Genomic DNA, 13,001 nt, shown 5'->3' with positions numbered 1-13,001 from the left:
TGTGTGTGTGTGTGTGTGTGTGTGTGTGTGTGTGTGTGTGTGTGTGTATAAGAGGCAAGGGTCTATATTGCATCATGTTAATGACGATGCCCAGTTTTCTAGGGCTATGGACACTAGAACATCGTCTTACAGGGAGACATTTCTCACATTTTTCTATCAAGAGTCTGCTACACAGACTAAATGAAAGAAAATATTTAATAAACTCCACCCCCACTAGGGACTTTAAACAAGGCTGCTTCACCTGAAATCTGTTAGGGATATTCTTTTCAGCTTAAAATTTTCCCCAGCGAGACCTGACTGCACTAAATCAACACAGAATTCTGCTCAAGAGAGACAGATTTCATGGAGATCAAGCACAGAGACTATAAGGGAAAATCCCTAGACCAATCTAAAGCTACACACACAGCAGGAGTTGAGAATGTCAATTTTGGTGGGTATGATGAATCCTAGCATTAATGGAAAAAGACAGAAATTGATTATGTATGGATGCCTGTCCTGGGGTGGGGAGGAGGGGGACTGTCTTGGAGCCACCAGATATGAACCTAAGGGAAGGAATGGAGGGCTCTAGAAGCCATGAGGTGAGGGGAAAGAAGAGGGAGGGTAAGTAAAGGAGAGAAAGGGAAGAAAGAAAAGGAGGGAGAGAAGAGTGAGAAAGAAGAGGAAAGAGAAGGAGAGATGAAGAGGAGGAAAGGAGGAGAGAGAAAGGAAGAGGGAGAGAGGAAAGGAAAGAAGAGAGGGAGAAAGAAAGGGGGAAGGGAGAAGGGAAGGAAAAGAGGGAAAGGAGAGAGGAAGGATAGAATGAACTTGTGTCTTTAAGCCCCATATACGATTTTTATTTTTATATTCTACTCATGTTCCCTTCTTTCTAAGATCCTAGAAGACCTGCTCAGCTCTGCTTTAATGAGAACTAGAGACAACTTGGATAGAATGACTAGAGCTTTTCCCCAGAGTATTGAAATGTGGAGGGTGAAGTTATTCAGCAGTATAGAAACAACTGAGCTTAGCACCTATTTCATAAAACTAATAAGGTAAAATAAGAAGCTGCCAGATGCTATGCCTCTTCCCTTCTCAGCAAAACCCCAGGTGACCTCCTCGCTAACCTGGTACCATCCAGCTTCCCCCAGGGATCGATCTCCCTTTATAAGGGCTTCATGGCATCTTGACATTTCTGTCCCCTCCCCCACCTTACTTCATGGGGCAATATCACAGTATCCTGTCCCCATCGTTGAATTTGTATTAAATAGATCTGATGGTGCATTTACAGTTGCTTGCCCCAGGCACAAAAATGTCTAGTTGCAGCTCTGAAGGAGACAGAGTATCTTCCTTCCAAATGCTATCAGGTCTGGAGGTTAGCACAAGTGTAGCCCTTCTGCTTTTTCCATAGGCTAAGTCAGATATGAATCAAGGGAGCGGAGTGAGCAAACATCTTTTTAAAATTCTCCTTTGGATGTTGGTATAACTTATAGACTTCCTTCTATAAGGGAAAGAACCTATCGGGTTGTTCTTGTATGTCTGTGCTTAGGGGAAACAAGGATTCTGGTTAGGGAAGAAACCTTGTTACGTTTTGTCTCTCCTCAGGTTATAAAAAACAAGCTAGAGTCATAATCCATCTTTCTCAGAACACAGAGTACATCAACCAGGAATTCAATTTGGTCTAAAGCTTGTCAGTATGTGGCTTTCCAGTAGGAAATATGCTATCAGTCCAAGTTACTCCATGTGTATCTGTAAAATGGATATAATATGTACATGCACTTATAGGGGTTGTTATAAGGATAAAATGAGGTAATGTGTATGAAAAATATAAATGCAATCTAAGATTACCAGTACTGCTAATGCAGAGTGGGGGGTGGGTTGGGGATTACCTGGCCTTGTAATTTGGGTACTAAGTACCTGAAGGAAAGGAGGCCTACCAAGGTAATGGAAATATGTGATGGTAATATAGCAAAGATTCTTCCCTAATTAAGTTTGAAGCAGTTTTTCCCTTAAGGTGAAGGTAGCATATATACATATATATAAGCCTTGATAGATTCAGGAGCTTTTGTGCTTTCTCATTGGGTAAAGAATCTCACTTATTTCCTCTATACTTCTGTTGCTAAATCAATAAGTATCTGCACATTTATAAAGGCAAGTCTTTCATAAGCCTTCCAATGTCATATTGCCTTGACCACTCAAACACAACTAGTCCCAGCAGAAGAATGCTAACAGTAGCAGGTCGATTCCCAGCAATAGGGATCTTTGAAATTGACATAAGATGCTCAGGTCAGATGTTGGAAATAGATTAAAAAGTAATGATGATCTATAGACCTTCTGGGGCCTTAGGGCTCCAGAGCCTGGGACCTTGCTGCCCTAGCAGCAAGGCTTCTGAATCCAAATTATGGCTTCAGACCATAATATACCACTTGGTATGTGGCCACAGTGGAAGATGACAAGGTAGTCTTATGGAAAAGACCTGGGTTGGATAGCATAGGTAAAGCAAAAGGGGGAAAAGATTTCTTCATTCCCTCCCCCCCACCAAAATGCATAGCATTCCTAGTTTTTAGCAGTTTTAGAACTCCTGCTTACTGAATAAAGTAAAACAAAGTTTATTCTCTGCAGGAAATATAACTTGACCTGATATAAAATTATGTAGCTGATGTTAAGAATCTGGTCATCTCCAAGCCGCACAGAGATTTTTCTACCATTTGTAATTATGAGTATTTGTGAACCCTTCACGTCAGATGAGTAATTGTATTGTGTGTGTGTGTGTGTGTGTGTGTGTGTGTGTTTCTATTAAAAAGATTAAGGGGAAAGTCATAAGAAAAGACTGATTAGAGAATTCTGATAATTTACTTTCCTTACCCTAAGAATTTCCACTTGAATGATACTTTATCATTATACAAACCTCCCCCTATAATTTTACAAAGACCTAACAAGCTTATCTAAGTCTCTTTCAATTTTGAAAAATCACTCCTGACTATGCAGGATTCAAAGAACCCAATCTGATTTTAACCCCACATCACAATTATTATGATACAAGTCAGACTGTAAGCTTCTAGATGGTATGGACTACTTCATTTTTGTCTTAGCACCCCCACTGCCCAGCACAGTGCCTACTGGAAGAATAGGTGCTTAATAAATGCTTGCTTGATTCCAGAGATGGCAAATTTCATGACAAAGCCTGTCCTCTGAATGTTCAATCCCTACTATAACTTAGTTCATCATCTAGATATGACTTTGTAATTTTGTTCACTAACTCCATCATATAGTCATTTTGAATGAGATAAAAAGCTCTTACTGTGGGTCAAATCCTACTTCTGATGTTTTCTATGAGGCCAATCACTTAACCATCCTGGGTCTCAGTTTACTCATCTGTAAAATGAAAGGTTGAATTGAATGGCTGAACAAGTTATGGTATATTTATGTAATGAAATATTATTAATTTGTAAGAAATGCTGAGCAGGCAGATTTCAGAAAAGACTGTGAAGATTTACATGAACTGATGAAAATTGAAGCGAGCAGAACGAGAAGAACATTGTCCACAGTAACAGCAATATTGTGTGATGATCAGCTATGACTGACTTAGCTCTTTTCAGCAATGCAATGATCCAAGACAATTCCAAAAGACACATGATGGAAAATGCTATCTACATCCAGAGAAAGAACTGATAAAGTCTGAATGTAGAATGAAGCAACTTTTTTTGTTTTGTTTTCTCTTTATTTTTTTCAGATTTTTTTTCCTTTTGCAAACTAATTTTTTTTTTAAAAGCAATCGGGGTTAAGTAACTTGCTCAAGGTTACACGGCCAGTTATTTCTGGGTGTGGTGCTAAGTATCTGAGCCCAGATTTGATCCCCAGGTCATCCTGACACTGGAGCTGGTGCTCTAACTCTCTGAGCCACCTGGCCGCCCCTAAGCAATTGGGGTTAAGTAACTTGCTCAAGGTTACATGGCCAGGTGTTTCTGGGTGGGTGCTGAGTGTCTGAGCCCGGGATTCAATCTCCAGGTCATCCCGACACTGGAGCAGGTGCTCTTACTCGCTGTGCTACCTGGCCACCCCTGCAAACTAATTTTTAAACAAACTGTTTCTTCTTTCACAACATGACTAATATGGAAATAGGTTTTATACAATTGTACATCTATAAGCTACATTATATTGCTTACCATCTTCTGGAGTGGGGAGGGAAAGAAGAGAGGGAGAAAACTCAGAACTCAAAACTTTTTAAAAAATGAATGCTAAAAATTATCTTTTCATGTAATTGGAAAAAAAATATTATTAAAAATGAAAGGTTTGGATTGGAGGGTCTCTAAGGTGCCTTTCAGCTTTAAAATTATGATCCTATGAATCCTGCCTTTCCAGCCTTCTCACATCACTACCTTCCATACACTCTATCCTTCAGCCCAACTATATCCTAAAATGCATGATGAACTAGCCAGATTCCCTGGCTCTGTTTATGTGGTTCCCTGCACTAGCAATGGCCTCTCTCACCTCCTTCACACTCATATTTTAAAGCCTAACTCAGACCCCACTTCCATCATGAAGCATATTTGATCACCATCAGTTGGTCTTTCTCCTGGGACTTAACAGAGCATTGTTTTACAGCTCTCTCACATGTATGTACCATGTAATGTCATGTGCCATCTATGTTTGTTTCCTATCCTCCTCTTAAACTGTAAGCCCCCTAAAGGCAGAAACTATGTCTTCTCTGAACTATCAGTTTATTTAATTATTCATTTGTTCATTTATTATTTATTAGCTCTAGCACAGTGCTTTACACATAGAAAACACTTAATAATTATACATTAATCCACATTTAATAAGTATTTATTATGTGCCAGGCACTATGCTAAGCACTGAGGATACAAAAAGGCAGAAGACAATCCTTGCCTTTTAGGGAGCTTACAGTTTTTTTTATTGTGCCTTTTGGAGGGCAATTGGGGTTGAGTGACTTGCCCAAGGTCACACAGCTAGTTTTTGTGTTAAGTGTCTAAGGTCAGATTTGAACTCAGGTCCTCCTGACTCCAGGGCCGGTGCTCTATTCACTGCGCCACCTAGCCACCCCCATGGGAGCTTACAATTTAATGGGGGAGATAATATGCAAACAAAAATATACAAATCAAGCCATATATAGGATAAATTGGAAATAATTAACAAGGGGAGGGACTGAAATTCAGAAAGGCTAGATAAGTAAATAATATTATAAAACAACCTAAATCAGAACATAAGACACATAGCATATTATATTGGAAAAATATCTCACTCTGGAGTCAGATGATTTGAGTTCAAGTTTTGCTTCTGATGTTTACTACCAGTTTGACCTTGGATAAGGTCATTGTATTGGATCAGATATCCTTGGAAATGTCCACCAGCTCTAGTTCTACATTTTGACTTTTTTTTTCTGAGGGGCAATTGGGGTTAAGTGACTTGCCCAAGGTCACATGGCTGGTGTTAAGTGTCTGAGGCTGGATTTCAACTCAGGTCCTCCTGACTCCAGGGCTGGTGCTCTGTTTACTGCATCACCTAGTTGCCCCTCTAGTTCTACATTTTGATATATGTTAAGAACATACATGCCAACAAAGGAGATGGGCTGGTCATATAATGAGTATTAGCTGTAATGGATGGATAACCCTTGTAATAAACTGGCACTTAGATCCACACATACGGATGTGTACAAGGAACAGAGAGAAAGAGGGAAAGGAGAGAAAAAAGAAGAGAAAGGGAGAGGGAGAGATAGAGAAAAAATACTACTAGTGGAGTCATTGTATTATATATAATACCAAATTTTATTTTCAACATATTTATACTCACACACACACAAAGTCTATGTGGGATTTGTGGGGAAACATAGGAAAGTTACATAGGATGAGAAAGTCTAGAAGGCCATTGATTTGTACTAGTATAGGTTATTGCTGATAAAATCATAGAGCCACCCAAAATGCCTGACTTGTTTCAACTCAGATCTTTGAGTCTCCTTTGTGTCAGTACCCATTAAGAAATATTTGCAAAATGTGTCCCAGAATAGCATAAAACTCACATCAATGACTCTCCAAACAGACTTCTAGATTTGATTAATCACCTGAAGTCATTGAAAGAAATGTTCCTTTATTAAGTAGCTTCTTAGATAGCAATCAATGGCCCTTTATTTGCCTTAAGTGGTTGGGCAATGACTTTCATTTCTTTCAAAACAAACCGTTTTATAGAATACTTTCTAGGTGATGATTAGGGATGGCTTTCATTTTTAGTAAATATAAAGAAACAGAACCTAGGGTAGAATGAGAACCAAGTGACAGTGTCCTATTTAGACAAACCCTTACTCTTGCTAATTATTTTAATTTCCTATCAAAATTCTCACCTGAGGTTCCAAGCATTATTTATGATTCTTACTGTTGTTATTTTATGGTAATATTTTCTAGTTCAGGATTTAATAGGTTCCTTAATTTCAGACAAAGTACCCAAAAAGAAATAGAATAAACGACTCCCAAGAGAGTCATGATATCATGGTTCTCTAGTCCGTGATCCAAACCAGAAGGTGTGTTTAATTTATAGCTCTTTTCCATTAATTTCCTCCAATGGATCTGTGATCTCATTAAAGTGCATATTCATTCTAGCAAAGCTGACCAAACCACACACCTGCCTATTGTATGATTTTAGTCAACCTTCTGCTATTGGTAGTTTTGCTCCCGAGGGTCTCTCTACCATGTGAGAGATCTCTCTTTCTTCTGACATCACAAGGAAACCAGAGGCTGCCCAGTGGTGACCCCTAGCTCTTGCCTTGCCATGTGAACATTACATCTTTTCTGATCATACAGTTTGTTAAAGGTATCCTTGACTCCTGTTCTTATCCTTAGTTCCATGTTTGTTTTGTTCCGGCATCTGATCTCACCCCCTAAGCACCTCTCCATTGCTTTCAGGATGATGGTCATTTTTCTTCTTTTTGGAGACTGTAGTGTTCCATGACTGTAATGTTCCATACTTAGTTGTATGTTCCACACAACTACAATGCTAGTATTAAAAAGATGGGGGTTGGGGCAGCAAGGTGGTGCAGTGAATAGAGCACCAACCCTGGACTCAGAAGGACCTGAGTTCAAATCCAACCTCAGACAGACGTTTGATGCTTAAACTATCTGTGAGACCTTGGGCAAATCACTTAACTCCAATTGCCTAGTCTTCCCCCCTCCAAAAAAAAAAAGATGGGGCTTAATTTTCAGAAGTTTGAGGTCTGTAAAGAAACTTTGCAATTTCCCAAAGACAAACATTCTATTCTCTTCTTCAACTCATCCATTTGCACTGTCTATGTATTATCTATTTGTGTGTGTATACTTGGATGTATGCATATATATGTAGATATATACATGTATATGAATATACATATAGATATACACATACAACATATATGTATATACCTATATGCACACACATATGTATACATATACACAAGGACACAAATATATATGTGCATTGTATATAGATATTTATGCAGTATACATATATACATGACAAAGCTCTACTGGTTATTCATTCTATAACATGAATAATCGATATTTTTCATCCACTTGGTTTTTCCCCCATGTGTACCATTAGGACTAACTCTTCTGAGGGGCTGTAGGTCTCTTCTAGAAGGTTTGCCCATGTTCCAGGGCTTGAATCAGTCAACACAATATTATCCACAAACAGGAGCATCTAGGGGTCCTCATAATCCATGGGATCTTTCTTCTAGCACTTTTGGTGAACCTTCTTCACCCTGATTTATAACTCATTTGATGTTAATCATTAGAGGCAGTTTAAATGGGGGTTTTGCTCTATCAAATTAAGTAAATTAAATAAACACAGTGACATCTTGTATTCTCTACATATTTTTAAGTCCTTTATGAGATGGAAAAGCCTAGTGTGGGCTATCACTTATGAAAGCCTACATGCTTCCTACAATTATTACCCTCATCAAAGATGCTATCAATGTATATGCAAATGGTTTTCAGAAAACTGTTATGGAGATGGGGGTAAACACAAAGTTCAGGACTTACTGATTGTTCTCTAGTGTGCCTTTTGTTAGAATGAATGTTTTCCTAAACTTTTTGCATCTTTTTCTCCTCCAGATCCTTTGTGTATTACAATGTGCTTAGAACCATTACATGTATTTCATTGAGCTCTAATGTGTACCATATGGTTTAATCCAGATGCTTTCACCACCTTGGTTCTTCTTAGTGACTTTTCTCTCCCCTGTCTGAGCGTATCCCTATATGAGAACTGTGTGGTGGTTCTGCTGTATTTGATGTGTTATTTTTAAGTTTGTGATAAAAATTTTCCTATCTCTTTTCAATTTTTCTTCCATTTTCAACCTTGAATGCTCTCAAGTCCTTAACCTCAGTCGGTCTCTTGCTAAGCTTTCTTTAAACTGTAAGACTTCTCTCTGATTTATAATGTGATATGTCTTATCTGTCAACATCCTGCTTCCAAAATCTCTAAGCACACTTATATTTGCAACCGGCGTTGCCCTTGGCTTCTATATCTCTCTACTTGGCAAGCAAGTCAAGTGTTTGCTGACTAAGATTAAACTCCTTTTTATGGCAATTTATTTATATCAGCTAAATTTCTTTTTTTTTTAAGCAATTGGGGTTAAGTAATTTGTTCAAGGTTACACGGCCAGTTATTTCTGGGTGTGGTGCTGAGTGTCTGAGCCCGGGATTCAATCTCCAGGTCGTCCCAACACTGGAACCGGTGCTCTTACTCGCTGAGCCACCTGGTTGCCCCTTATCAGCTAAATTTCTATATTAAATTATTATACTATGCTTTTTTTCAGAATGAATCCTACTTTCATCATTAAAAAATGCTTAAATAGGTCAGCCTTGAGTTGTTTTCATTGACTATCATACCTTTTTATTATCATTTTTATTCTTTTTATAAACTTTAATTTTTGCTCTAACAAGTCAGAGGTGTCATACCTTCATAGATAGCTAATTCAGGAACGACTCCATCAGTAATACACCATTTCAAATTCATTAAAATAGAATTCATTTCATGGGTCATGAAGTCATGGTGCTCACTCTGTCACATATCCAGGAATTATCTTTTCAAAAGAAAGCATTCAGGACACCTGGCCGTGTACCAGAAACACCTGGCCGTGTAACCTTGAGCAAGTTACTTAACCCTGATTGAAGAAAGAAAGAAAGAAAGAAAGAAAGAAAGAAAGAAAGAAAGAAAGAAAGAAAGAAAGAAAGAAAGAAAGAAAGAAAGAAAGAAAGAAAGAAAGAAAGAAAGAAAGAAAGAAAGAGAAAAAAGAAAGAAAAAGAAAAAAGAAAGAAAAAAGAAAGAAAGAAAGCATTCAGGGGCGTCTAGGTGGCACAGTGAGTTGAGAGCTGACCCTGGAGTTGGGAGGAACCGGGATCGGTTCTGGCCTCAGTTCCGGCCTCAGATACTTAACACCCACACAAAAAAGAACTGGCCATGTAACCTTGGGAAAGTTACTTAACCCCAATTGCTTTAAAAAAATAAAAAATTAAACAAAGAAAGCATTCATGATATATAAGCATGAGGCTTCTAGGTAGTCTAAAAGCCTTGGAGCTTTCATTCTTTATTCCTAATCCAGTATTCCCAATACATTTCTTACCCCATCTAGTCCTATGCATTGATGTTACTGAATATAGAAGTATGTGGTTGTTCATTCAGTTGTATTCAATTCTTTGTGACCCCATTTGGGGTTTTCTCGGCAAAGATACTGGAGTGGTTTGCCATTTCCTTCTCCAGCTCATTTGACAGATGAGGAAACTGAAGCAAACAGGATTAAGTGGCATGCCCTGGGTTACATAGCTACTATCTGAGCCCAGATTTAAATTCAGAGAAGAGTAGTCTTTCTGACTCTAGGTCTGACACTTCATTCTATCAATTAGCTGCCATATCAAAGCATAAGTTGTTTTAATTTGGAAAATCTTTCTGAGGTCTTACAATTTCTTTACCTTTTCATCCTTTGTAACAGGTGCATAAGGTATTCTTTTCACAAGGGTCTTTTTGCAAATATCTTTTTGTGAGTGTTAAAGTACTATATAGTTAAAGGTCCCCAGAATGATGTCTCTATTGTCTTTGGGCACATAGCACCAATTCAAGCAATTCCTCAGTTTGTTTCTCCAAAGAGATCCTGTGAGACACTCTCCCATTTAGCTGCATCTTCTTTCTTCTGGTTTTGTTTGTATTAAGAAAGTAAAGATTCATGTGATTCTGTTTCTCCAGGACTATGATTACTCATTGCTTAATGGAGAGGGATCTTCTGGTTAAAGTACTAACAGCTAAGTTAAGTTTATATAGGTGGTCTGAAGTCTCTGTGATTCTTAGCACCATCTATATCCTTTTGCACTCTTCTGGGACTTGTCACTACAAAATTATAAAAGGGCACACAAGACTGAGGACATATATGTGTATCTTTCTATACACACATTTATATATATATATATATATACATACGCACATATACACACATATGTATGTATATATAAACACATATGCATTTGTTTAATGGGTTGCCATGACCAAAGATTTCATTGTTGGAAAACCATGCTATTGGTGAATTTCACTCTACTTAACTAGACTGGACATTGGAAATCTGATTCAGGACATTGTTGGGACTATACCTGAAGCTTGAATCAAACAGTCAAATCTGCTAGAATTTACACTACCCTGGAATGGCTTTTAAGAACCCAGGGTGACCACCATAGCATTATGAGCCATCATAGTAAAACATCATGGATGTTGGTTGCACTGAATATTTGTAAAAAATATAGCTTTTGTTAAAAGGCATACAATATTCCTAAACTCTTTACTAAAAGTTCATAGAGGGGAGGCTAGGTGGCACAGTGAATAGAGCACCAGCCCTGGGGTCAGGAGGACCTGAGTTCAAATCCAGCTTCAGACACTTAACACTTTCTAGCTGTGTGACCTTGGGCAAGTCACTTAATCCCAATTACCCTGCCTTCCCCCCTCCAAAAAGCAACCTCCCCCAAACCATAAAAGATACATAGAGAGAACAGGATTTAAAGAAATAAGCATGCACAATTTACTACTTTTCACTAATCCTCTTTGTCATCATTAAATTCACAGACTTCCTTCCTTCCTTCCTTCCTTCCTTCCTTCCTTCCTTCCTTCCTTCCTTCCTTCCTTCCTTCCTTCCTTCCTTCCTTTTCTCTCTCTCTCTCTCTCTCTCTTTCTGAAAGAATTCAGAACAATTCTTTACTGGGAGGTTTTTTTTCTTTTCTAAGTTGCATTTATATCTAAGGAATCTGCTCTTGAGCTAAAGCTTTACCAAAGAATTGATTGACGACAACAGTGTTTTATCTTCTTCTCAAGGAGATCTATTTAGAGCTAATTTCAGAAAAAAAATATTTAGCTCCCAAATCAAGGTATTTTATAATATAAAGAAAAAATCTCCTACAAACTGAACTGCATCTTAGAGATTTGCAATAATCTGATAACCTCAAGGGGGATATTAGAGAGGTATAATTCATGTCACCCATAGAAATTAATGCATCGTTAGTGGAGTTGTAAACTGATCCGACTATTCTGGAGAGCAATTTGGAGGAGATGAATTTCAGAAAAGTCTGGAAAGACTTACATGACCTGATGCTTGGTGAAGTGAGCAGAGCCAGAACAACACTGTACACAGTAACAGCAACATTGTATGATAATCAACGATGAATGACTTAGCTCTTCTCAGAAATATAATGATCCAAGACAATTCCAAAGGACTAATGATGGAAAATGCTACCCCCTTCAGAGAAAGAGTTTGATGGAGTCCGAATGCAGTTGGAAGCATAGTATTTTCATTTTCTTAAAAAAAAAAGTCACCCATCTTACTCATGTGCTTTCCCATGATCTCTCTGGATTATTTTAGACTGAGAGCAAAAGAGTTTATACATATAAGGAGTCCCCAAGACTGCTTAGAAATATGGAATACAAGTTTCCATATGCCAGTGGCCTGGATGTTTAGAAAAAGTATCCTCAAGGTGCCTTGAAATAATTGATAATTCAAGAAACCCTTAAAAATTTTTTTTTCAAGTTTTTTTTTTCCCCATTATAAGGAAGTCCTTTATCCATCTACACATTGCAGCTACTGAAAAGAGTAATGGTTTTGGAACCAGAGGTTTCCTTACAACAATCCTGTGAATGAAGTGCCATTATTATCCCCATTTTACAGATAAGGATGCTTAGGCTAAAAGAGTTTCTTTTTCCTTTTTTTTTTTTTTTTGTATCCCCAGCTCTTAGCGCAGTGTCTGTCTTTTAGTAGGTTCTTGAAATAGGTTTGCTGACTTGAAAAAAATAATGCTTGTTGACTTGCTTTGCCAAGGTCCCACAGCTAGGATCTGAGGCAGGACTGAACTTGGGTTTTCCCAACTAGACAGCTTCCTAACTACCCTGTGAGCTTACTATTTATGCCAGGTACCATGCTAAAAATCGGAGATACAAAGAAAGGGAAACCACCCTATGGCCCCCCAGTCCCTCCCAAGTCTCTGCTCTCTAAGAGCTTGCCTGCCAGTGAAAGGGAGAGCCTGAAGTGGGGGAGGGGGTGTAGGGAAAGGTGAATACAGAGCATGGACTCAAAGGAAGAGCAGAGCAGGCTCTCCTGACTAATTTGTGGGGAAGAGAGACTGTAAAATGCAAAAAGACAATGGCTCTGAGTCAGTGGAGGGACGGAACTTGGGTAAAAATAAAAGCAGGTCTTTAAAATTTAATCAGATGCCAAGGTCCATGCTTTAATTACAAGGCATCTTTTTTTTTTCCTTTTTCTTTCCTGTTTCCCTTTAGAAACTAAAAGTCCAGGACTAAAAGTTCATTATGGTAGGTACAAGGTCAGGAGACTTTCTCTAAGGCATGGAACATAAACTGCAAATATAATAGGTCAACTATAAAGGCAAAGGCTAGTGCAGATCCTCTCTGGGCACCAGATTCTCCTCTCTTCTGTGCAGGTGTCCTTTTTTCTACTTCTCCCCTGCATATTCTCTCTGTCTCTCTGTCTCTCTGTCTCTCTCTGTCTCTCTGTCTCT

The sequence above is a fragment of the Petaurus breviceps genome, unplaced genomic scaffold (assembly GCF_028583685.1).
Source record: "Petaurus breviceps papuanus isolate PSGF00001 unplaced genomic scaffold, PetGlider_PUasm1.0 126, whole genome shotgun sequence".
Lineage (NCBI taxonomy): Eukaryota > Metazoa > Chordata > Mammalia > Diprotodontia > Petauridae > Petaurus > Petaurus breviceps.
Note: the sequence above shows the minus strand (reverse complement) of the source record.